This window comes from Trachypithecus francoisi, unplaced genomic scaffold (genome assembly GCF_009764315.1).
Source record: "Trachypithecus francoisi isolate TF-2019V2 unplaced genomic scaffold, Tfra_2.0 Lachesis_group19, whole genome shotgun sequence".
Lineage (NCBI taxonomy): Eukaryota > Metazoa > Chordata > Mammalia > Primates > Cercopithecidae > Trachypithecus > Trachypithecus francoisi.
Window position 1 is genome coordinate 40,376,866 of NW_022681464.1, and position 26,617 is coordinate 40,403,482.

The 26,617-nt window shown below is 41.2% G+C and overlaps 1 protein-coding gene across 26 annotated transcripts in view; it reads right to left on the reverse strand.

The window, feature by feature from the left end:
• EPB41L3 (erythrocyte membrane protein band 4.1 like 3) overlaps window positions 1–26,617 on the reverse strand; it is a 243,028-nt gene that overhangs the window by 144,858 nt on the left and 71,553 nt on the right. The window contains exon 1 of one of the 26 annotated variants that reach the window (XM_033178282.1): window positions 7,271–7,632. The exons of 22 other annotated variants lie outside the window; for them this stretch is intronic. The gene's annotated coding sequence lies outside the window, so the exon portion shown is untranslated. Of the gene's footprint in view, window positions 1–3,852; window positions 4,067–6,683; window positions 6,705–7,270; window positions 7,633–26,617 lie in introns of those variants that run through there. 3 more of the 26 variants (XM_033178259.1, XM_033178261.1, XM_033178280.1) reach the window with 3 other exon arrangements.

The following is a 26,617-nucleotide window of genomic DNA, read 5'->3' on the forward strand; positions in this document are numbered from 1 at the left end:
CTGTTACATTAAAAAAAAAAAAAAAAAGTGTGGCAGGGCACAGTGGCTCACGCCTGTAATCCCAGCACTTTGGGAGGCTGAAGCGGATAGATCACTTGAGGTCAGGAGTTCCGAGACCAGCCTGGCCAACCCAGTGAAACCCCATTTCTACTAACAATTAAAAAAAGAAATAGCCAGGTGGGGTTGTGGGTGCCTATAATCCCAGCTGCTGCTTGACAGACTGAAGCAGGAGAATCATTTGAATCTGGGAGGCTCACTAGAACCCAGGAGGTAGAGGTTGCAGTGAGCTGATATTGCACTACTGCACTCCAGCCTGGGCAACAGAGTGAAACTCTGTTCTCAAACAAATAAACAAACAAAAAACAGTTACATAGAAGTATTTAAGATAGAGTCTATTCATGTAAAATATTATGTAACCTATGTGTAAGTCTGTATATGTGCAAAATGATGCTACTGCTACTTACAAAGTACTTGTGATATACCAGACACCGTGTTCAGTGTTTGCACGTATTACATCATTTAATCATTATATCCATGAGACATAAGCATTATGCCCATTTTATAAATGAACAAACAGGCTCTAGGAAGTTAAAAGAACCATGCCGCATAGTTATTAAACAGCAAGGCCGAGAGCCTAACCCGGGTCTGTCCTATTCCACTCTGATACGTAATACATTCAGAAAGGCAGATAATGAGATTTCTTTCTTTGGTTTTTCAGTATTGTTAGAATATATTTTAAAGTGAGAATGTATAATTTTTAATATTTCAAATAACTGAGATATACTCATTGAAAGGATAAATAAGAAGAAAAATCTTTCCATATTTAGTATATCTCATTTTCCACCTTAAATAATCCAAAAGTAGTATCTAATCCTCAGTTAAATACTCCCACAAAAATATGGAATGAATTGCCAAAATATCAATCATTGAGAGAAAAAAACATCATATTCAATTTCTGCAAAATTTTGGATAACTCCATTAACTAAAGACCATCTGTCTCCAGATTCCTATTCTTCCAACTCATCCTACACTTATCACGAGAAAAAAATATTCTTCTTCCCTACTCAACCACTTTCAATGACTCCCCACTACCTAGCAAAGTCCAAAATATCCCTTACTCTCATATCCAAAAGCCTTCCACAATCAGACCTCCCACTCCCTCCTTAGGCGCATCTCCCATTACTCCCCAGTGTACAGGCTATATGCCAGCTAAAGGTAGGTCTCTTGACTTCTGGAATGTCCTGTCTGGAATGTCTGCTCAATGACTAATTGAGATTCTCTATCAAAATCCAGTCATCTTCCCAAGGCCAAAAAGGAAAGTCAAAATGGGAAATGAAGAATTTTCAGTAGATTTTTTCCTATAAAAGGATGCACATATCCTTTCATAGGAAACAATCAATAATACATAGAAAAACAATCACTGATACAGAGAATGGATAGTGTAAAATAAGCACTACATATTATAAAGTACATTTCAAAAAAATTGCACAGCCAAACGATAAACCTTCATGACACTGATTATAAGAGATAACATGTTACATAGCACTCTGCCAATTAAGCTATGACTCATACATTTTTAGAAACTGGAATTTTCATTTTCTGTTTATCTAAAGAACTCAAATTGATTTAGTTATTCAACGCATAAAGAAAATATAAACAAAATAGATTGGCCAAGGTGTTCCTAAAAATTCTTACATATTCAGAATTCAACTCTTCCAAATTGCACATCAACTAAGAGTTACTGCAATCTATGCTTTTCCACACAATATCATCTTGAGTCACCACAAGCACTAGAAATGCATCACTTAAGAGTGCTCCATTACTGTCTCCAGGATTTTCTCCAATAGACTAACATCCAATGTCCAATTTTTGATGCATATTCACAATCAATGAATTAAGTTGCCAGCTTTTTCTCTGCCACATGGCTGAGAGCCATGTAAGACATATCCCAATTTCAGAGATGTTAAATGTGAAAAAATAACTTTCTTTTAGAAATGATGAAATTTGGGGCTTGAATCAAATACAAAGAAACTCGCTATTTGAGGATGTAAATACAGGCATGTACGAAAATGACCGAAGAAGAGACAGCTAAAACAGAAAATAGCTTTCCTCTCTTTAGTTCAATGCTAGGAGATCAGTATCATCTCCCAGCACTAATCCTTTTCAGCTTTTGTCACCCTCCCATTTGATCCCTCCCCTCTTCAGAGGACACCCTACACACTGATGTCCTCCATGACACCAATTAGAGCTGGCAGGAAAGGAAGCCGACTCCCTGCAGTTCTTCCCTCAAAGAAACCATTCTTCTTTTCTCTTGGTACCTGCAGGATTCTCTTCCCTGATACGGCAAAACCTCTAGGACCTACCCAATTTGAGCTACAGACAGAGGTGACAATCTTGTTATGAAGAGGAGCATACCATTAAAAATAATGACTACATACATGAGTCCGGTAATTCTCGTTTTTAAATAAAGCAACAATGCTTTTTAAACCTTCTCCAAGATTTTTTTTTTTTTTTTGGTAGTAAAGCATAAGTTACAAATGGCCCCACTTTTTAGACAATTCTATAAGTATTTACTGAAGGCTTTAAGTGTCTAGACCTCTACTCGGTTTGGGAAAGAAACTTCAAAAGAAATAACTCCCTATCCTCATCAAGCACCCACCCAATATAACTGGAAAGAAAAATATACACTCAAGGCAGGTTAAATACTGCATTTGTTTTCTAGGTCTAATATAGACCTTTCAGCGTTCTCTCTCTCTCTCTCTGTTTTTAGTTTGTAAGGCAGGGTTATAAGAACAACGTATCAAAATGTCAGCAATCTAAAAATTAAGTTGTCAGCTTTTTCTCTGTACTGCAAATTACAAAAGAATTAGGGGTTTGGTGCTAATAGAAGCTTACAATTCCAAAGTATGCAATTTAACCAATCATTGCAAGGACTAAAAATGCAAGACCAAAGACATTTCAACCAAGTAATCTGCAGTTCTGGCATCTAATTTCAACTTCTCTACTTGTGCCATTCTTCCCAATTTGTTTCTTCGTTATGCTTTGAAACTCTGCTCTGGAATTGCTACACAGTTAAGAAAGAACTGCCCAGAGCTCCTACATACATAATACACTCACATGAAAATTGTCAGTCATCTTAGCAAGGAGGTATGGAAAAGACAAGGAATATCTGCAGCCATTCTGTGGTTCTTCATTTTTTATGCTGATATTACTATAAATTCAGAAAGGAAAACATGAAATGTACTTTATTGTTTCTGAATTTCAGTCTTATCATTTATTCAACACTAATTTGGGTGAAACATGTCTCTGATCACCTCTCTACTAGAATTCTAAATTAGGATTAAAATGCTAAATTATAAAATAATTAGTATATAAAAAAATGGAAATGGAAATCAATTACTCCAAATCACTGCAGATATCTTCTACACTTATGAAATACCTTTTTCCATTTTTTCCAATTGCCAACCGCAATCACATCACTTAAAAATAAATGAGAACATTGCCTACCCAATAAGTAAATTGCATCTTCAGAGAGATCACATACTTTTTAAAAATTACTAATAACCGAAATCGGGAATTTAAAAAGAATGCTCTTTTAGTACAAAGAACAGTAAGAAATATGTTGACTCAATATATAAATACAAATATACTCATTTTTCTTGTTCTTTAATTTTGTAAATGGCCCTTCTAAAAAATTACAGTATTTTTCTCTACAAAAGGAATATTCAATGTTTTCTACTATTTCACACACACAAAATACACACACACACACCTCTCCTTCCTTCCTCTTGGAGACACATTTTCCCATGTAGTTTTACATTCATTTATATCTTCTAATTCTCCGAACAATACCTCGCAATGCAGTTCAACTTGAGAAAGGAGAGTCTCAGTCATTGATCAGGCAAAGTTGTAAAGCCAGCGAGATGCTTCAGATGGTCTGGTTTTGCCTGCCCCACCCTTGTTTCCTTTGAGCCATAGTGATGTCACAACACCAGGCAGGACAATGACTTCACTGCTCCAGTCCTTGCTTCTGAGCACACAATTCCTCACAGCCAAGGCAAACCAAATAACTGCAGAACCCTCCCCGGGCTGAGTGCCTGATGAATTCCCAACAAATCAGCAGCTAGCTAGCCTTCTGAAAGAAATAGACGCAGCGATCGCACGATTAAGGATCTCTCTAAATGAAGTGGTGCTAAAGATAAATTTGATTCATGGGTTTCAATGGTGAGTCTCTATTCCACGGAAAACTGATGGGGTACTTAGAGGAGACTATGGGAATTAAAGAGGCCAGGGTAGATTACTAAAGCACCCTCTCTTGGCCAGGCTCGGTGGCTCACAGCTGGGTGTAATCCCAGCACTTTGGGAGGCCGAGGCAGGCGGATCACCTGAGGTCAGGAGTTCCAGACCAGCCTGGCCAACGTAGTGAAACACTGTCTCTATTAATAAAAAACAAACAAACAAAACAAAAACTAGCCAGGCGTGGTAGTGATCACCTGTAATCCCAGCTACTCGGGAGGCCGAGGCAAGAGAATTGCTTGAACCTGGGAGTCAGAGGTTGCAGTGAGCCGAGACTGTGCCATTGCACTCCAGCCTGGGCGACACAGTGGGACTCCATCTCAAAAAAAAAAAAAAAGTCCCTCTCTTCTTTATATATAGTCAAATTCTCACAGAAAGACAACATTTATTCCTCAGTCTACTCTTGGAGTTCTACTTTACTGGAGAGGACATGAATTCTAGTTTGTGAATTTTAGGGAAAGTACTAACTTAAAAGATGAACGCACATCATGTAACATGGAAGAAAATACTTTTACAGTATTTTACAGAAAACACTTTTTACAGCAAGTTCCTGCCACACTTAATCTAATATACCATATAAGTCCAGAAAAGATTCACAAGATAACAGCAACACATCTCTCAGTACACGGATAGTTGCATCTCTTCTACCTAGGTGGCCGCTTAATGCATTTGACCAACCAGTTCTTAAAAAACAATTATAAAATAAAATTGCATCCGATCAAGTTTAAAAATATCCTGATCTTTTATTTCAACACAAAGTTGGCCAAAGTCCAAGCACTGTACAAGAATTGATGAAAAATTGCTTTTAACCTAAATCGTATTCAAGCAGAAGAAATGTCTTAAACATTAAATGTAAATATTTCACTGAGACACTGACATTTGACCTACAGCTCCTGAATCCTTCACCTAAAAGGGATTTACAAACTAAAGTGGCTACTCTTCTTGTTATGGATGAATTATTCACAAAACATCATCTGTTTTGAAAAACTTATTTTGGCTAAAGTGTATTAACTAAATAAACTTGATGCAGTAAGTTGTGCATCTGATAGTTTGCTTTTCTAAACTACCAGAAAACCATAATGCAAATGAGACAGTATTAAGCATTCAGCTATCAATGCCTTGCAAATTAACAAATTGAAGTCTCGCTTCTCCAGTTTAGTATTTATTCCCTCTCACATTAATTTTGTTACTCCAACTAAAGTTTTTAAAGTTTGATACCAAAATTAACATGCATTTTTTAAACACTCCCTCTGAGCCAAGACAGAAATCACCTCTCAGTCCCCAGAGTTCACTGGAGCTTGATGTGCTGCTCTCTTTTCTTAATAGGGCTTTTCTGCTTAATTTGCTGTAATTGGGACTACGTCCATGGCTTACAGACATCAAGTGGAATTTTATCATTTTTGTTTCCTTGAGACTTTAAAAATCAGGGTGAATTTCAAAAATAATGTTTTTAAGCACTTCGTGTGACGCTTCCTGTACTAAAGAAGTTAATGCTACCAAAAGAACCTCCAGCACACCTGGCCACCTCAGAGAGCTTAAAATTCCCGTTGCAACCCCCGCCCCCCAAAAGGACAGGCAGGATATCTGCAAAAGCAATTCCGCAAGACTAATGTAAAAAAGCTGAAACAACTTAAACACGCAATGGAAGCACTGCATTAGCAGGACTGCCGGGCCCTCTCAGGACCTCCCAGCCCAACCTCCACAAGTAATTAATACCACATGTTTTCTTTATCATTCTATTTGTTCTGTTCCGCAATCATCTCTACCAACTTTAACCCTGGGCTGCAACCAAAGGAAAAACCCTAGGAAACTTCAGATCCGTAATATAAAAAGAACATTGAGAAGAATACTCTCATTGCAAGGGACCACAGTTACAATTTACTAGGTAACCACACCCACCGCATTGCAGAAGCCATGAACTTCGCGGGCGTGGGGTTGGGGGGGAAGGGGAAGAAGTCGGGCGAGATTACAGGCGAAACCCGAAAAAGCAAGCCCCTGCGGCAGCAACCAGGAAACACCCGCCAGGAACTGGCTGACACCCCAGCTCCAGCAGTGCGAAGCCCCAGCCTCCCCACCCCCACCGCTGCAGAGCCGCCTTCGCAGACACCTCCCAAGGCAAATCGCAGCCCCGAGGGCGCCAGGTGAGTCGCGCCGCCCCGAGCCCCCGGGCCACGACAGGCCGACCCAGGCGCCCCCGGCCCGCCCCCGGATGCCAGAGGCGAGGGGCCCCTGCAGGTGCCCAGGCCCAGGGCAACCCCGCTTGGACGCTCCCTCATCCTCCCCCTCCGGCTGGGGTCCGCTGCCCCAGTTCGGAGAACGAGGCAAGTTATATAAAAGCGGCCGGCCCCGCTGCCCAGCGGGGATGCTTTGTGCGGAGCGCACCTTACCGGCCCCGCGCCGCGCCCGCCCGCGCCTGCACCGGGACGAGCCCGCAGCCGCAGCGCACTGAGCGCACGGCCCCCCCCCCCGCGGCCCGCCAGCCGCCACCCGCCCGGGCGGCGCCGCAGTGTCGCCCCCTGTCCCTCGCACCTCCCCGGGGGAGGGGCCGGCCCGCGCTCGCCCCCAGTCCGAGGGGCAACTTAAAACATGGCGCCCCGGGCGGGGGATTTGCGAAAATTGCCGGAGAAGGGACGCGGGGACCGAGTTGCCCCATCGGCCAGGGATCCCAGGGAGGCCCCCAGGCCGGAGGCCGGGACTCAGGCTCTGCGCGCCGGCCCAGCCACTGCTGCAGCGCGACGGGTGGAGCGGGCGGGGGGCGCGGCGCACAGGCTCGGCCCGCCGAGGGTCCCGGCGAGCGGGAGGGCGGTTGGGGACCCCGGGCGCAGGGCTCGGGATTCGGGAGACCGCGCGGCGCCGGAGCCACGCGTCAGCCCCACAGCCCGTGCGCCTAGCCCCAGGCCTCGGGCTCTTCCTCCGCACCTCGTAAAGCCGAGACCCCCTCGCAGTCCCCGACTCCGGGAGGCGGAAAAGTTACCTGGGATCAGCGGGTAGCCCAGGCGCGCCGCGGCGTGGGGACCAAGCTCGGGCGCGCGTCCTCGGCGGCGGTGCGCAGGAGACTCGGGCGTGGGGAGGAAGCCGCAGCCCAGGGCTGCTCGCCGCGGCTCCCCCCGCCCCCTGTTGCAGGAGACACCGAGGCTCCGCGGAGCTGCGGCGGGGGCCCACGCCCAGAGACCGTGCAAGGAAAGCCAACCTCGTCCTGCCTGCCCTCCCAGCCGCGGGGGAGGGGGCCACCGCAGTACTTCAGGACAGTTACATGGGCACAACCTCCTCCTTCCTGGCGCAGGGTCAGGCTCCGCGGACGACGCCTGGAGACAGCTGCCAATGCCAATAGCTTTAGCCCTTGATTTCCACTTAGATGATGGCCTGGCCTCTCCAGCCCCCTCTCCCCTCCCAGACATCCCCTGTGAGAAAGGAGGGAGGGGGTGTTCCTGACCTTCAGGTGAGTTATTTATTGGCTAGGGACTGCAGTTTTGTTTTTTTTTTTTTTTCTTTTAGGAAAGAAAATAAAAATCAAGTTGGTGATGTCTTGTTAATAGAGAAGATCTGAATTAATGGTTGATAAGAGAAGTGGCCCATCTTTCAGTAACTCAGCTACTCCATCCTCTCCAGTATCTATAAAGCTTTCCACTGAAATGGAGCGGAGGGGGCTCACTGATTTGTAAGTGAAATAAGTAACTCCTGGTCGTCTCACAATATCTTAAGATCTGACCGAGTAACTAAGACATTTAAGAAATGTTTTTATGGGCACAAAAAGAATAGAGTGAATAAGACATAGTATTTGATAGCACAACAGGGTGACTATAGTCAAAATAATTTGTACATTTTAAAATAAAGTATAATTGAATTGTAACACAAAGGATAAATGAAGGATGGATTTCCTGTTTTCCATGATGTGATTATTACACATTGCATGCCAGTAGCAAAACATCTAATGTACCCCCATAAATATATATACATTTTTTAATATACTATGTACCCACAAAAATTAAAAATAAAAATATTAAATATGTTTAAATTTTTAAAATAAATTTTATGTATATTTAAGTCATACAACATAAGATACATATATAGTAAAATGGTTATTATAGTAGATCAAATTAGCACATCTGTCATCTCACATAGTTATGCATTTCTCCCAACACCCCTCTACTTGTGGCAAGTGTAGCTATAATATACTCATTTAGCAAAATCGTGAATACAAGACACTTCTTAGCTCTAGTCCTCGTGTTGTACATCAGATCCTTTTCATGTTGTACATTATTTTTTTTTAAATAGAGCCTTCTCCAAATCATCCGGTTGCCCCTCCAGGAGCTCAGGGACTCATTAAAAGAGGGAAAAAAAATGGATTAACAAAAATATTGCATTTGCTACTGGGTGCCAAAGACAGGATACAGAACACGTGCCTCTGGGAGGGATTAGTGGGCCTGATCTGTCAGTGAGGCCTGGAGAGGTGGGGAGACTTGGTGCAGGTTTCTAGAGGAAAACTTTAGTAGGAAAGGGGGATGGCATTTGATTTCCTTGGCTGGAGTGGAAGGGTTTTTTCATGTTGAAGAGGGAGAAGGTTGGCAAATTATAGTTACTATGTTGCTGTGGAGTTTATGGGACTATATACGTGTACAGCTTTGGGAAATTTTGAGCAAGAAAGTGTGACTTAAGTAATGTTTTAGGAAAACTAATCTTATGGCTCTGCAAAGACTAGAACAGATGGGCAAATACCAGGTTGGTGATAGGAGGAAACTATGGCATTAAAACAGTTACCAGAGGTAATAAGGGCCTGAACTGCCTTTCAGGTGACAGATAAAGGTGACATTTCCAATAGTGGATGTTTGGGAATTAACTGCATTTCCTGTCAGGAGGTGTTGCATATGAGTATTAGAGATATATATGCACATATCACATATGCACCTGTATGACTCTGTGTGTGTGTGTGTGTGTGTAGCATATAAGGTATGTGAATGAAGAAAGAATTCGTTTTCCTGTTTTGCATGTACACTAAAGCACTCTCTATTGAAAGTGGACTTGAATAAATTGTATTGTTTACAATAAACATTCATTTGGCATTATCATTCAAGACACAGATGGCTCCATATTTTCATTCATTTTATTGCAGTATTTTTGCTATTTTTTTAAATTGAAAGCAAACTTTTTCTTATGACTCATGAATCTTAATCTTTGTGGTGATGAAAATCAGCAATAGTGTCTGAATGGCAATTTTCTTGAGAGAACAATGTTAGACAACTAAGTAATTTTTTGTATTAGAAATACCTATCTAGGCCCAGGCGCAGTGGCTCATGCCTGTAATCCCAGCACTTTGGGAGGCCGAGGTAGGTGGATCACGAGGTCAGGAGTTCAAGACCAGCCTGGCCAAGATGGTGAAACCCCGTCTCTACTAAAAATACAAAAATTAGCTGGGCGTGGTGGTGGGCGCCTGTAATCCCAGCTACTCAGGAGGCTGAGGCAGAGAATTGCTTGAACCTGAGAGGTAGAGGTTGCAGTAAGCCGAGATCTCACCACTGCACTCTCACCTGGGCAACAGAGGGAGACTCCGTCTCAAAAAACAACAACAACAAATGAGCAAACAAAACCCCATCTAATTATAGTAATATTCCATGAATTGAAAATTTGGAGTAAAAATCATACTGCTGTATAGTTTGATAGGAAATCTCAGAAGCAATTACTTTGGAATCCTCTGGATTTGACCAAGGCTCTCTATTATTTTTTTTCCCCCTAGCACAGACAGGGAGAAAAACATCAAATTCATGAGTGGTGCATAGCTGCATAGCTCCCTCAGCAACTTGCTTGCATCTTCATAATAGCAATCTCTTCATTCTTTCTTGTGAATCCCATGCAGGATCCTGTCTTAGTCCTCTCTGTCTCCGCACAGTGCCTCACTGGGCACATTGCAAGCCAAGCACTTAACATTTTTGCTAAATGAATGAATGGACATTGAATAATGAACTAAGCTGTCACTTTTCTTCAGGGATTCAGCTTCCTCATGTATAAAATTAGGGACTGATTCTAAAATTCTGTATGGTTCAATAATATTAGGGTTCTATAAAACTAAAAGATGCATCACCGCTTACTACTTAGTAAAAGCAATAATGAAAACCCTACTATTTAACTCTCATCAGGAAATAATGAGCTCTTCCACATAGAAAGGAGAAGGAACATAAAGTAGAAAGCAAGATGAAGATACAATTGAATTTCCTTGCTTTCTTAGAATACTAACTTCTCTCCTTTTCCCTCTCACTACCAAAAATAAAGCCCCTATAGCCCCAGAGAATTCTTTATTCTTGTCAATGTAACCCCCCTCATGGTGCTGTTTCAATAAGTTGTAGAAAAGTAGTTCTTGGGTCCAGTAAATGCCTTTTACACAGTCCTAGAATTAGTGCCAATTTGGCATGAGAACTCAGTTCTTCAGATTCTTTTTTTTTTTGAGACGGAGTCTTGCTCTGTCACCCAGGCTGGAGTGCAGTGGCCAGATCTCAGCTCACTGCATGCTCTGCCTCCCGGGTTTACGCCCTTCTCCTGCCTCAGCCTCCCAAGTAGCTGGGACTACAGGCGCCCGCCACCTCGCCCGGCTAGTTTTTTGTATTTTTTAGTAGAAACGGGGTTTCACCGTGTTAGCCAGGATAGTCTCGATCTCCTGACCTCTTGATCCGCCCGTCTCGGCCTCCCAAAGTGCTGGGATTACAGGCTTGAGCCACCGCGCCCGGCCAGTTCTTCAGATTCTTAATTTACTATGTCCACACAGTGCTAAAGGGAGTGTTATGCAAATACTGAAATAATCCATGGAAAGTCAGAAAGATTCCGTGACTCTAGCCTAGGTTCTTAGGATGCCCATTCTGGTCTCCGCTACCTTAACTTGGGCTTCCTCTACGCTAATCTTATTTATGGACTTCCTGAAATTACTCTACTGTATATAAGTTATATCACTGAAGACCACCAGCTATCAAGAATTCTAGCCACAGTGCAGAGAAAAGGGTGCAACTTACTTCAGGTAAGATATGAGTGTAAATTGATCCCAAGCTGAAGAGATTGGATCCCCCCTGAACCTCTATTCCACCTCAAATGTCAATAGAGTACTGACTCCTTGAGCGAATGAGTAACTGGTATTCTGCTACCAGTTATGGGTAGCAATGATAACTCCAACCTGCTAGCCAAGACAAATAATCTGCAGTTGTATTGACAGCCATGTTGTCAGCGTTATGGACGAGACTCCAGAAAGAAATAATAGAGAATCAGTCTGGTTAAACTCATCTGAACTTTGCTCTCAAACATGAAAATTGAAGGAATATTGACGCTTGAGCAAACCCTACAAATGCCACCCTAATAAACATGCACACTCATTTGGCCTCATTTATTCAACTTGATCTGCTGCCTTAGTGAAATGTTAACAACACTGGCAATAACTAGTTGAGGCTTATTTTATGCTCAGAATAATGTCAGGCACCTGAATTGCATATCAAGTTCTTGAAATCAGGATGTAAAGTCTTCAGCCACAGCATTACTGGGGACCATAAATAAGAGAAATACAGGGATGAATGCATAATTCAAAAGCAACAAGCTTATTCTTCTGAAATAAAAATTCATTGAAGAGTTTCTAGGTTCTGAGAATAGCTTTAAGTTTACAGCTCATTAAGGCTTCCAGATGCTCTCTTCATATTGAGTTTGTATACACCATTTCAGGGGTCTGTCTACATGCAAGGCACAGATGCAAAATGAAATAAAGTATTGATAAGTATAAATGTAGCACAAAATGTACAAAAATGTATACATGAGAGGGAGCAAGTTTAGGCATGCTAACACCGTTTAAAATCATTCCTATTCATCAGAATTCCATATTTGCCTTTTTTCTCTTTGTATTCTTATATAAAGAATAGCCTTAAAGGTGGACCAGTACGTAGTATGTAAGTTTTATTGTATTAAAACATATCCTTATTGATATTTGTACTTTCTCCATTTCTAGTAAATTTTAGAAATAAGTCTCAGCACTTTTAAATGGAATAATTTTAATAAAATTGTAAGGGTTATTCTAGTGATCAATTCTTTATTAAATGTAAATGCTGAATGATTCTGTTCTTCTCAAGTAAAAATAAAAAATCCATTTAGAATGTTTTCTATTTAAGGATTTTATGTATTATAAATATGGAATGGTAAAATATGAATGCTAAAATACAAAGAATGGAAGTTGTTAATCTGTAATATTAAATTCAACTCTCAACCACGTGACCACTATTGAATTATATGCCAAGACACTTAACATTTTAATCACTTTCCCCCGAAAAGACAAAATAAATGCCAGCAAGCCTCTCCATCCCCTGTAAAGCTGTAAGTAATCCTAATCAGCTATTATGTTTCACCCCAGAAGCTATCAACAAAAATTAATTGAGGAAGAAATAATAGATAGTAAGACACATTCAGCAGTCGGGCTTACTGACTTGTTAATGCTATCTCCTCTTCAGGCAAATGTGTGATGGTTAACTTTATAAACTAATAAACATACAGCAATAGCTACTTTAAGGAAAAACATTAGCTTTGTTTCTTAATGTAATTCCTGTTTTCCAGCATGTTTTTTCCCCCTTTCCAACTGTCTCACTGGTTGCAGATTTCAACAGTGAGGGTACAACCTGAAAATGTCATTCCACTGTAGTCCACAGCTTCCAGAATACTCTGGGAATCATTGAGAACATCATCTAAAATATCCTGTCCCTTAAAATAAATTTGTTTAATAGATCAAAGCCATTTGAAAGAAAGCCTTGGCTACTAACACTCTCCTATGCAAGATGTTTATTAGGGATTTGTCTGATATACAAGGCTTACTCATTTGTAAATGATACAAATCTGAGGATACCAGAGTTTCTCAAACTGGCTTATTTGTGCACAGTTTTCTAAGTTTTACATTTTTGTGTCAATATCTTAAAAAGAATGAAACTATCAGATGCACACCATTGATATCAGAATAATTCAAAGTGCTTGTAAATAATGCAAATTTGGGGGTCCAGCCTTAACTAAGTGAGTCGAGCTCTGGGGTGGGGTCCAGGGAGCAGGCATTTTTAACAAGTTCCCCAGGTGATTATAAATCACACTAAATCTTGAGAACCATTGATCTAGACGACCAGTCCATACCAACAATCCCACAGGTGACAAAGCGTGTTCAGACATGTTTCATAGAAGTTGGAACAGAAAGGGGGTGGAAGAACAGCCTCACTCAGACATATACGAGAGCTGAACTGAAGACAATCTACACTACACGTTTCACAGTTTGCAAGAGTTATTGCTTGAATCCTGTGATTGCATGCATCAGTCTGTAGCAGCAGTTCATTAGCAGTAAGTATAGTAATAAATAACAATGAAGGATTGTCCTGTTCTCAATTCCAGCAATAATTGGATTAGATGCCTATTTATTAAAGATTGCAGTAACACTGCAACTCTGACCTTAATTTCCAAGTTTTTACAAAGTTGCCAAGGGATGTCTCATTAAAATGGGAAATTGAGGACTAATTGCTGGCAGTTTTAGTTAAGTTTGAGATCTGACTATCTTAAACCCTGCAAATAGAGAATTTCAATACATTTGGTATACCATACTCAAGCATTCCTTGGGCTGCTTAGTAAAACTTAGTGAACCAAATTAAATAAGGAAATTGACCAGAGGCTCCATCCTTCCAAAGCACAACATGAAGAATTTTGTTTCAGAAAACACAATATCATTTATTGTTTTAAATTAGTGTGTTTTGTTAATTTTATTTTACAGGCCTTGTATTTCTCCTATCAATTTATATGGTTATTTTGGTTTTATACATGATGAACCCTATAAACTTAAATCTAGTTTTACATCTATATATGTTTAGAAATATTTTCTTTCATCAAAGGATGAGATTTCAGCTCAATAAAAGAGGACCATCATTCTAATATGCGCCCTGCTGTTTTATGAGCAGTGAGTTTCCAGTTACAATGTTTAAGGAGATGCCAGATGACATCTGTCAGTAATGCCCAGAAGGCTGCTGCTTTCAGGAGGGCACTTGGGCAAAATCAGCTATAAGGTCCTGTCCAACTGGGAGATGAAATTGTGTTCCAAATGCCACTCAGGAACCAGGGCTTGCCTACCCTGTTTGAGGTAGCAACTCAAGCACTGACTTCATGAAGGAACATACATGTACATATGTACATGGTCTTTGAATCCCCAACAACTTCTCAATTATAGGTTGAGATTAATTTGTCATTGGTTCCGAGCTTTTTCTCCATAAATCTCACGACAGTTTCCACCACCTCTTCCCCTCCCACGTCTTCTCGGATCCATCAACACTAATCTGCTTAGATTTACACAAGTCCTCAACCTCTCTAATGAAACCTTTCTTTATCTCTGAGCCAAGCTTTGGTGAATTAACATAAGTAGCTGGGCATGGTATTGTTTTTGGAGTCAAGGTATAAATATTCTGAATGGGAAACCATGAAGCCTATTTTGGAATTCTTCCTGGGTGTCTCAATGCCAATTCCCAAATTATCCCACTGTTTAACAAAATCCAACAGGCATGCAGTGAGCACATACCATCCTCCTGAATGCCATTATAGCTTGATGAACACAGCACCAAGTAATATCTGAAAATCGTTGTATAACCTTCAGCAAATTTCCACTTCTCTTGATGTGATATCAATATTCATTGAAATATTCCCTCCATTTTCTCTTTTACTAGCACAGATGGGTGGTTCTCAACCACAGCTGCACATTAGCAGAATCACGTGGGGGTATTTTTTAAAAAACAGCCACTGAAGGCTGGACATGGTAGCTCACTCCTGTAATCCCAGCACGTTGGGAGGCCGAGGCGAGTGGATCACTTGAGCCCAGGAGTTTGAGACCAGCCTGGGCAATATATTGAGACCCCAACAAAAAATTTTAAAATTAGCCTGGTGTAGTGGAGCATGCCTGTGGTCCCAGGTACTCAAGAGGCTAAGGTGGGAGGATACTTGAGCCTGGGAGGGTGAGGCTGCAGTGAGTTGTGATAATACCACTGCACTCCAGCCTGGGCAACACAGCAAGACCCTATCTCAACAAAACAAATTTGTTAAGGCACTGAAGTGAATTACCACAGCTGGGTGATAGGTACACGTGAACTTATACAATTCTCTCTATTTTGTGTACATTTGAAAGGTTTCATAATTGAAAGTTTAAATTTAAAAAGTTTTAAATATTGGTGCTTAAACTGTATCCCAAGCCAATTAGATAAGAATCTGTGGAGAGTGGGACCCAGGCAGCAGTATCTTTCAGCATTCCCCAAGTGACTTTTAGGAGTAAATGGAGTTGAGAAACAGGTGAAAGAAGACTAAAGCACATACTTAAATTGAATGTTAAGAATTCCTCAAAAGAGAGAGACTATAAAAATAAACATTAATAACAAGCACTTATTGATATCTTTAAAAAATCACCTGAAGTCCTTATAGAAACCCCTGGATGACACGTGCATGTGCCCATTCTCTACGAAGTAAGTCAACTTTGAACAGGCTGGGTTTGCTTGGCAGTGCCTGCCATCAGATTTGTTGATTCTCACGCTCTAGGGGAAACCTATTACTGTAGCTGGCTACCCAATTCATAGTAATGTGTCAATAAAATGCTGGCATATTTCACAGCAGGCATAAAGAACTCATCACACGTTAAATATCGCGACTAGAATTTCAGCAACTCTTTAAACACCCAAAAGAAAAAAATACCATTTGTGGTTTTATTCCAACTTTCCGTGTAATGTGTAGAAGTTACACACGAGCACTTGTGGTTATCTCAGATGATGAATAATAGAAGGTTCCAACAGGTACTTTTTGATGAAACAGATAAAAGTATTTGAAAACCTGGAGGAGCCGGTAGGAAATTGTGTCTAAGTGAATATAACCTGACGTTTTATGAATTGGATCTAGTGATTTTCCCCAGGTGTGTTCAGGCATTGGGATACTGCTACATCACGATACCCGGCCCAGGGATCTCTGTTTTCACTAAGAGCTAAAATTTACTGAGCATTTACCTTATATGAGGAACTGTTTTACAAACTATTGTTCCAGATGAATAGCTTTCACCATCACCAGAACCCTCTAAGTTGGAATCTATTATTACCCTTATTTTCAACAGAGGTCAATGAGGCAGAAGCTGTTTCAACAAGGTGCCCGAGGTTACACAGATTTGGCTATCAGAGCCAGGATGCAAGCTCAAGTAGTCTGACTTCTGAGCTAGTCCTCTAAAGCCTCTAACTAGACAGTCAAATAAATACATACACACCGATATTCAGTTAAATCATATGAAATTGCCAATATTCAACTGTTTTGACTTTCAGAGCAGTAACTTTATAGCACAATAATATACTCCAGTGAGAACACATTGCATTGGCTACAAAGAAGAGAAACAGAGTTAAGGAAAGACTATTTCTACGACTATGGACACATTAGAGAACAGAAAAAGTCTTCCAAAAAGTCACTAATTTAGAAAGAATATGCAGGTTGTTTATAGTCTAAGAAGCTACTAAAAGAACGTAAGGCAACTGCTAATAAAATTATAATTATTATTGTTAACTTTTATTTACCTCTGCTGTGTGCCACACAGTGTTTTAAGGGATTTCTGTGCACATTATCTCTTTGTTCCTCACAATTCTATGAGGTAGGAACTATAATTATCCATATTTTACAGGTGATTAAAAAAACTGACGCAAATGAGAGGTTGAGTAGCTTGTCTCAGGCCTCATATTTGGTGAGTATTAGAACCAGGTAATTTTATTGTGGAGTCCATGCTCTTCACCATGATGCTAAACTGCCCCTACACAATTACATAGATTCCCTTGGAATTTCCTCTACAGAAAAGGGATATTAATTTCAAAAACCTGTGCCCAAAATGGGATCCTTGTATAAACATGTATCCATTTGACCAAGAAGAGCATCCTACAAGTTAAGAGTTTGAGAAAAAGGCCAAAGGAGAATGCTCTCATTCATCAGTGGATCCTGCTGACTCTACCTTCAGGACATACCCAGAATCAGCCATTTCTCACTGCACCTGCCTCTGGCACCCTGGTACAATCCATCACCATCTCCTGTCTGGGTTACTGCAACATCTCAGCACATTTGTCTCTGCTGCCGCCCTGAGACCTCTATAGTCATTCTTCAACCAGAAGATACTGTCAGCCTGGTAAAACAAGCCAGATCACGTCACTCTTGTTCAAAGCCTCTGGGGGCCGTGTTATCTGCCCTCACCCCATCCAGCCCCACCCTTCTGAACATACCTGCCAGCCACACTCCCCATCTCACTCCAGGCACTCTGTCCTTGCCGTTCCTCACACAAGCCAGGTGCACTCTCACCATCAGCTTTGGAATCATCTCTTCTCTAGGAAATACTAATGCTCTCGCCTACTTCAAGTCTTTGCTCCCATCACCTCTCAGAGAGGCCTGCCCTGCACACCTTAAATATACACAGTAGAAACAAAACTGTGATGGGGCTACCCCAGCACCTGTTGCCTTATCCCACTCTCCTTTTTTCCCGTGACCTAACATGGCCTATCATTTCCTTATTTATTATGTTTATTGTCTGTCTTCTGCCATTCCAGACATAAGTCCCACAAAAACAGGGGTCCGGTCATCTAGAACAGTGCCTGGCATTGAGAAGGCATTCAATCTATGTGTGTTGAATGAAAGAATTTTAAAAAGCACAGAGATTATAAAATATGGAACTCTTTTGGGAGGATTATTAGAGGGATACAAGTATAAAATTGAAGAGTTAGCTTACCCAATATTGGGATTAGACACAGGAAGGAGATATGGCAGGAAGAAACTAAATCTAAGGGAATGGTGGATATATGATAAAAATGTCACATAGTTATATGCAACATACATTGCTTCCCTCCAACCACGGAACTGATTTGCTTCCCTCCAACCATGGAACTGATTTAAGCAGCGCCTCCCAATCACCCTAAGAAAAACCCCATTCCTCACACCTGAGCCAACCCTGGTGACACCAGTAGGGGTCCTCTTCCACCACGCACCCAGAGATGAGAGGGAAGAATGGTAAAGCCACCCCTCCCCAAATGCCACTGGGCCATTGTTAACACCAGGGGCAATTTAATGAGCATTTATATTCTGAGGACAAAAGAAAATGGGACAGGATTCAAGCAGGGCCCTCTTTGCTCATGTGCACAAACAATGGCAATGACCACTGCAGTGGAAAATGTCAGATCATCTGAAGCAGAAGTGTCCAGGCTAACATTATTTTTCATATCAATGGTTGCCATGGTGATATTTATAAAGATTTAGCCACCATCAAGCAGTGAAAACTTTTAAGGGGCTGTTGCAGGAGAAGACGTCGCAATCCACCCTTTGTCCTCACAAATCACTGTCATCCCACTTGCTCCCATGACATGGCTCACTTCTTTTGATTGCGCTTGGCGTGCCCACTAAAGATGAGTTTTAGATTCTGTCATTTCAGGCTTGAAGCCTGTGCTGTGTTTTTCCATTTGGTCTGCTTTAAGGTTTCTTCAGTGATTCACAGTGCCCTTTCAAACATCGCCAGGTTATTTCTCCATCGATCTCCTCATCCCCAGCCTCTGCCTCCACCAGGGCACCCAAGTTCCAGGGCCTCCCAACCCCTAGTCACCCTCTGGAGGGGGCATTCGTGTGTGTTGACCATTGCCAAGTGTATGCAACCTCCATACTTCGAGAAAACAGCAGGAGTTAGTGAGTCGGTGGAGGTAAATTTAACCACTCCCCCTGTACTGACTGGCTAGATTGTAAGCTCTGTGAGGGCAGTGGGTCTCTTTTACTCATATTTGTATTTTTCAGAATAAGTAGCATGGCACATTAGCCCTAAAAGGAGCTGAAAAACATCCTAGCACAAGGTAGTAGAGACCTTAGTGAATGAAACCACAAATTCCCATGCAAATTAGAAACCCAGGCATCTCCTGGACCTTACTCTCCCTAAACCCCTTGTCAGATCTATCACCAAGTCCTTTGTACTTCGCCTTAAATAATCTCTGGGCTCTGTCCACATCTCCCCAACCCCAGCCCAACATCTTATCCTGAAATAGTCTCTTCTCAGGTTTCTAAACCAGCTTCCCAGGACGTGAGTGAGCACTCAGAGATACAAAGGTGATGCTGTCACCCCTGCCTAGAACTTTCCAATCCTAGTGTTCTCAGCTGAGGACAGCACTCTCAAATGCAGCCTCAATGCTGTAAGTGTTCCCTTCCTCCACTCCCCTCGGCCCAGCCATCTTTCCGTTCCTCTTTTTCAGCTTCCTTAACTAGGTCACACATCCTCAGCAAGGGTTCTGGTAGCATCAGTCCCTCTGCTTCAAACATCACACCTATGCGTTTGCATGTATGACGATTCCACGAACCACTGTCTCCCTTCATTAGGTGCAGGTCCCAATAGGGAACCTGGGTTGTTTCCACTCAATACTGTGTCCCCAACCTGCACACCACCTGGCATGTAAGAGACACTCGGTGAATATTTACAATAAATAAGTGTTGATGGACTGTCATTATTGGAATCAGGACAGTACATAATGGTTAGGTTTCAGCCTGCACAGTTGGTAGCCAGGGGCTCACTACTTCTGCTGGATACAAAGGAAAAGGCAAACAAACAGACAAAAAAATCAACAAGGCTTTTCGGATCTTGGACATTTAAGTGAAGCTTGCGATGGACACTCAAATATTTATCAATATCTTTTGCAAACATAAATGGAGCAGCTACTCTGGGTAGGGGACAAGCCAGAGCTGCTGATGACACTTTATCTTCCAGGAACCAAAACCTTAATTTTCCCTAGCGGTGCTGCTGGAGTAGGAACATTTGGTGTTGAAATGCTGTCACAAGAGGCGGGAGAATGACTCAACTATTCTTCAGCTCAGAGGATCAGGCTTTAAACTTTGATACTGATTCACATTTGCTCCCTGGATGCCAGTGATTAATCTCATTAGGAAAGCTAGAGGGCGGAAAAATAAGCGACATTTGTACAGTGATCTGTGATGAACTGAGGGAAAGCCCGAGAGACAATGAGTTTCTCTGTCTGCCCATGGACCAGTGTGGGGAACAGAGCAGGAAACATGGAGTCCACAGACCTGCCCTCTGCCCCCTCCTCCCTCCCAGCTCTCTGACCTTGGCTTGGGTTGCATTGCCTCATCTCCTTTTATCTGCTCTCTCATTTATAAACTGAGTGACTAAACCTGCTTCAAGGGTCACTGAGAGGATTAAATGAAATAATTCATGAAAAAAGCACTCAGTAAGCTCTCAATGCCATTTAATGGTGTGTCACAGTAATGACGGGGGCTCACAATAATACCACATGGCCACTCTCTCTCTGCCAGCACAGCTGGGAGGCCCCTGGGGTCTCCCTCCTTCCTCTCACCTCTGTGGACATATAGCTGCAAAAGCTGAGCAGGAAGGCCCTTGGAGAACCAGCCCATTTGACGAAGTAAAGGAGATGGCTCTCGATTGTTGGGAGGTGTGCTGAGCTTATAGATCCATTTCCCAGAAATGCTGGGACGAAGCAGCCAGGAGTTCTGACTCGCGGGTCTGCTGGGTCTGCAGACTTGATAACGTTGCCTGATGGAAAGTGCTAAGTGCAGGAAATGGCATCTGCTCTGAGGTAACAGGCCTCAGATATTTTAAAAAGCATATGAAAATAGATATCAACATGTGGGCTTTTCCTAACATGTTTTTTTCTAGTCTTGTAGCACACACAATTCAAAGAAGTTTAAAAATGGCTCCAAACCCTTGTCTGTTTTGTTTTTGTTTTTTGAGACAGGGTCTCACTCTTTTGCTGAGACTGGAGTGCAGTGGTACAATCTCGGCCCACCCCAACCCTCCGCCTCCCAGGCTCAAGCAGTTTTCCCGCCTCAGCCTTCCGAGTAGCTAGAATTACAGGCGTGCACCACTACCACCTGGCTAATGTTTGTATTTTTAGTAGAGATGGGGTTTCACCAGGTTGGCCGGGCTGGTCTTGAACTCCTGGCCTCAAATGATCCACCCGTGTCGGCCTCCCAAAGTTCTGGGATTACAGGCGTGAGCCACTGTGCCCAGGCACTCAAAACATTTTTATAGCATTTACTTGAGAAGTTCTCTCAAGAATACAGGCCTCATTTGGAATCACTTTAAAAATTGCAAATACTCATGATGTTGGAGATGGACTGGTTTTTGGAAGAAGCCAAAATGATTTAGCACTGAGCTAATAAATAAGGGGGTCAATGGGGTCAGATCCACTGAGCATCAAAATAAACAAACAAAACAAAACCCTGAGTTTTAACTATAAACAAACTCAACTAAATTCTTTAGAATAGCTTAATGTACTAGTTTGGAAGGGACTTCAAAAAGTAGTTCCAACAAGATTTTGAACAGAACCATCTTCACTCACAATAGCAACTAAGTCAGTGAGCGCTTAGTATGTGCCAGGCACTTTGCAAGCATTTGACATACATTCTGTCACTTACATTTCAGGAAACCTGCCAATCTCTTATACCCATCTTACAGAAGATAAGGTAAGTGACTTCTCTGAGCTCACAACCAAGTAAATGATAGAACTGCACTTATCTGCATGGGTTTTTACTTGCAAGAAGACAACATGCCTTTGAATGAATGCACTCTGATACGTTTGTTTAAAAAAAAATCATCATTTAATGGTTGAGCTTCTTTTCACCAATGCAGAAACAGAACACTGTGACAGATATGAGGACTCATTGGAGTCTGGACCCAAACCACTAAGATCAGGGATTTGCCAATGTATCCCAATTCCTAAAGGAACAATTATGAGACCTTTTAAATGGGAAGCAGAAATGAGCCTAATAAACACTTGGAAATGGGTGACAGATTAGGACATTGGTATCCAGACACCATTACACTTTTGTGGAGAGTGTACGCCTATAGTATGCAGAATGATGATATATTTATTTAGGTATGTAGAAGCTGTATGGTCTGGGTGTTAAGAGATGAGCCTGGTTAGTCAGAGTTGAGTTTAAACCTGGTTCTGGAAGTTGCTGGCTGTGAAGTAAGTTTCTTAACCTTCAAGGCCTCAGTGTCTTCACTGCAAAATGGAAATGACCACATGACCCACTTCATGGGGTTCTTTCAGCATCAGATATATTAAACTCCTCCAATTGTGCCTAACACATAGTCGGCACATACCAGTTAGCTCCTATCATTAATACTTAAGTAAAAATACATTAATTTTCCTAAGATTCATTCTCTAGAAAAGGGCATAACAGGACAAACATTCATATTCTACAAGTGTACTTAGTCTTTAACAGCAGTGTTGTAATTCAATTAGACTACATCAAGTATGAGTTTTTTGAATATTATGAGTATTTTCCTTGCCAACATGACATAGTGTCTGGAATTAATTAAGTGATTGTTGCTAAAGTGAACTGTCCAGGACCATTTCTGTATAAGCTCTCAAAAAAAGAATAATTTGGCAAGTGCTCCTCATGAAGATGAATAAACAATTTTTTTCTGTAGAGGACATTTTGATCTTCAAAATATTTGGCTACAGTTTTACTTTTATACAGTTGAACAGTTACTCCAAAGTTGCAGACCAAGAACACAGATGATCAAGGTTTCGACAATGAAATGTTCTTATATCATTAAGTCTTGACTTATTAAAAGCCCTATTTACAAATAAATGGAGAAGGGAAATTTCTCAGATTTCTTAATTTGGAACACAGACTTTTTGCAGAGAGAAAGACAAAGGGAGTGTCTATCTTAACTGTAGGAAGTCCTTACTTCTCCACCGGCCTTGCAAGGACGGAAAAATCTTATACTGGAGCTGTAAACACCCAGCTAACTCAATAGCCACTAGAGATAGGATGCTAAAGGCAGAGCGTCATAGCAGCAATACAAAAACTGGCAATTTGTTGTAATGGAAACACTACAGTTTGTCCATACTTTAAGCATGTCATGGATTAATTAGGCTCTTATCCAATCACCTGGGACACCAAGAAGTGAAACAGTGTTGCTAAACGAAAGTATCTTCTGAGTTCCGAATAATCATTCCACAAATAAACTTATGGATGTTTTTTATAAACTCATGATTATTTGATGTAATTTGAAACCCTCTTGTAGTTCATATCAATCACACAACATTTACTTGGTTACCTCCTTAGAAAAAATCCTATGAAGGCTAAACAAAATTATGGATGTTTTAATTACTATCTCAGATTCTTAGTACATAATCCAAATAAAATCTTTTTCATCTACCACATAATTGACAGTTTTGCTAGTAAGACCAGAAAAAAAGTTGTTATACTATACCTATACTATGACCTTGGTTACTATATTTAAGATTTTTGCCTTTATGCATTCTGTAGAATTAGCATGTTATTTAGCCTTTTATGATTTTTCTTTTCATTGTATTTTGATCTTTGGCTCAGTTACTATGATACCATCCAGATGTGAAAATATGCCTCTATTGACCTTACACAATACCACCATTCCCAATATGATTTCCTTTTCCTACAAGTCCTCTCAAAATTCATTTGCTGGATTAGGTTTTTCTGCAACTATGACTTACAAAAATGCTGAAAGTAATCTAAGGTGTTTGTATAAAAGGATGATATAAAAATGGAAATAGCACAAGAGCTGATTAAAGCTAAACCTAAAATTAGATGGGTTCCCTTGATTAATGGCATAGCAACAGCCTGATGAGTGATGGGTGAAGAACAGCCATAATTGACACTAATCTAGATTCAGTAACTTTAAGAGTGAAGAACTCTCATCCCTATCATACAGTTTATTTTTAAGAACAAGCTCCCTCAGAGATACATATAGAAAGTCTAAACTATTTTGGCAGTACAAACAGCTTGATAAGAGCAACTTTTTAATTTTAACTTTTTCAAACTTAACTCACTCTGCAGGAAGAGACGACTGGTTATGAACTAAGTCAAAGCCTCAGGTAAAGTACAAGTTCTTCTAGATAGGGGAATTAAGCATGCAGATCCTAAAATTCCTAGAGAACACCGCAGGATGCCTGCTGCACCATTCGCCGCACCATTCTGAAAATCGACATTTGTTCAGGTACATTGATCAGGAAGGGGAACATTTGCACATTTGTTGAAAGGAAATTAAATGGCAAGTATTGTTATGTGACTGGAATGTAACATTCCATACTCTACGTGGTAATTTCCAAGGCTTTACATTGGGGTAATTTCCAAGGCTTTATACTGTGGTTTCCTTATGGTCACATAAGGCAAATCTTTTATGAGAAGCACCAAGCTTCTAAAAGGCTAGTGATCAACTGCATGACATGTCCAATGAGAAATTTTAATTTTCTCATATGATACAGAGTTGTGGCCGGGCGCGGTGGCTCAAGCCTGTAATCCCAGCACTTTGGGAGGCCGAGACGGGCGGATCACGAGGTCAGGAGATCGAGACCATCCTGGCTAACACGGTGAAACCCCATCTCTACTAAAAATACAAAAACTAGCCGGGCGAGGTGGCGGGCGCCTGTAGTCCCAGCTACTCGGGAGGCTGAGGCAGGAGAATGGTGTAAACCCGGGAGGCGGAGCTTGCAGTGAGCTGAGATCCGGCCACTGCACTCCAAACTGGGTGACAGAGCGAGACTCCGCCTCAAAAAAAAAAAAAAAAACAGAGTTGTAATTAATTTTTAAAATTTGCTTCATTTCTCAATCTGGAGCATCCTTTTGGTGCCAGAAAGTAAGGAAACGCTTTAAAAAGGGGACAGGGGGCTATAGAAAGGACACAGGAGCCAGCCTGAAAAAGCTCCTAATGGCCAAGGCTGAACAATATGAACAAAAATATAAAGTGAAGGTAGTATTGGACTATAACACAAGGAATCCAGTAAATACCCACGAGTCCATACTCCTAAAAATAAATGAAAAAAAATAAAATAAAAGGAGGAAAAGAAACAACTCTTCCTTATAGACTAATTCCAGCTAATAGTTGTAGTGTGAATGAAGAAAATAGAAAAATCACCATTAGAAAACCACAGTAACAATCGCTACAGAGAAGATCCACTGATGAATGCTAACGTTAGCGGTTGTAAATTAAAACTGCATAGTTTCAAAGTATCTCCCCCCACATACTTATTATCGCAAAGGGAAACATGTTAACAGTACAGTGGGGAAAGCCAGCAGAAGCCACCTTAACCAAGTGATCAAAGTTAACATCATCAGCAACAAGACACATAGACAGCATGTGCCCCCGATACGACAGAGGGTATAGATTCTTTCCCAAGATGCATACCCTCAGTCTAACCATGGGGAAACATGAGACAAACCCAAATGGAGGGACATTCTACAAAATGATGAGTTACTCTTCAAAAGTGTCAAAGTCATGAAAGACAGGTGAAAACTGAAGAACCGCCATGGGTTGGAGACCAGGGAGATCCTAATGAGTCAACTAGTGTGCAAAGTGGGATCCCAGATTGGGTCCTGGAACAGAAAAAGAACATCAGTGGAAGAATTGTGAGATCTAAACAAAATCTGCCGTTTGTTAACAGTGTGGTACCAATGTCAGTTTGTTAGTTTTGGTCATTGTACTGTGTATTTATAAGATGCTAACATTAGGGATAGCTGAATGTAGTATATATAGGAACTCTCTGTACTGAGTTTATAACTCCTCTGTACGTCTAAAACTATTTCAAAATAAAAAGTTTAAAAGTTAAAAAAAGATTAAAAAATATAACTTGCTTTGTTGCTCTGTATGCACATTGAGTGGTAACTTGAAGGATGATCAGGAGTTAAACAAGGAAAGTAGGGATCATAAGTAGCTTAGAAAAGAGAAGCATTATTCACATGACTTGGTTCCATTTCTCCCTCTACCAATTATGAGCTGTGCTTTTCTCTAAGTTTTTTGATATTTAGAAAGGGGATGGGACAGGGTACCAACCCCATAGAGCTAGAAATGAAGGTTAAATAAAATCAGCTATCTAAAGAGTGTAATAATGCCTGGTCCATTGTCAGCACCCAATCGATGTTAACCATGGTGGTGGTGATGATATGGAAGTATTGACAGTGATGACAGTGAACCTGAACAGCCTGTATGTGACAGCCACTAGCTCAGACCCTGTCTCTCCACGAAACCCCTGAGGATGTCTCATCCTCCCACACTGCTACAGATCCCATCAGAACCCTCTGATACTTGATACTTTCTCTGTATTCCCATCCAGCCTTCTTCGGATGTTTATTGAGCACTTACTGCATGACTTAGTACTCTATAGTATTAAGTAGCAGGAATATAGAGATGAAATAAAAGTGTGGGTCTCTGCTTTGGTGGGAGAAATGGACATGTTTCTTGTCTAGTGGGACAAGTGCTATGTAAACCAATCCTTTCTTTTAATGCAGGGAATGCTTTGCT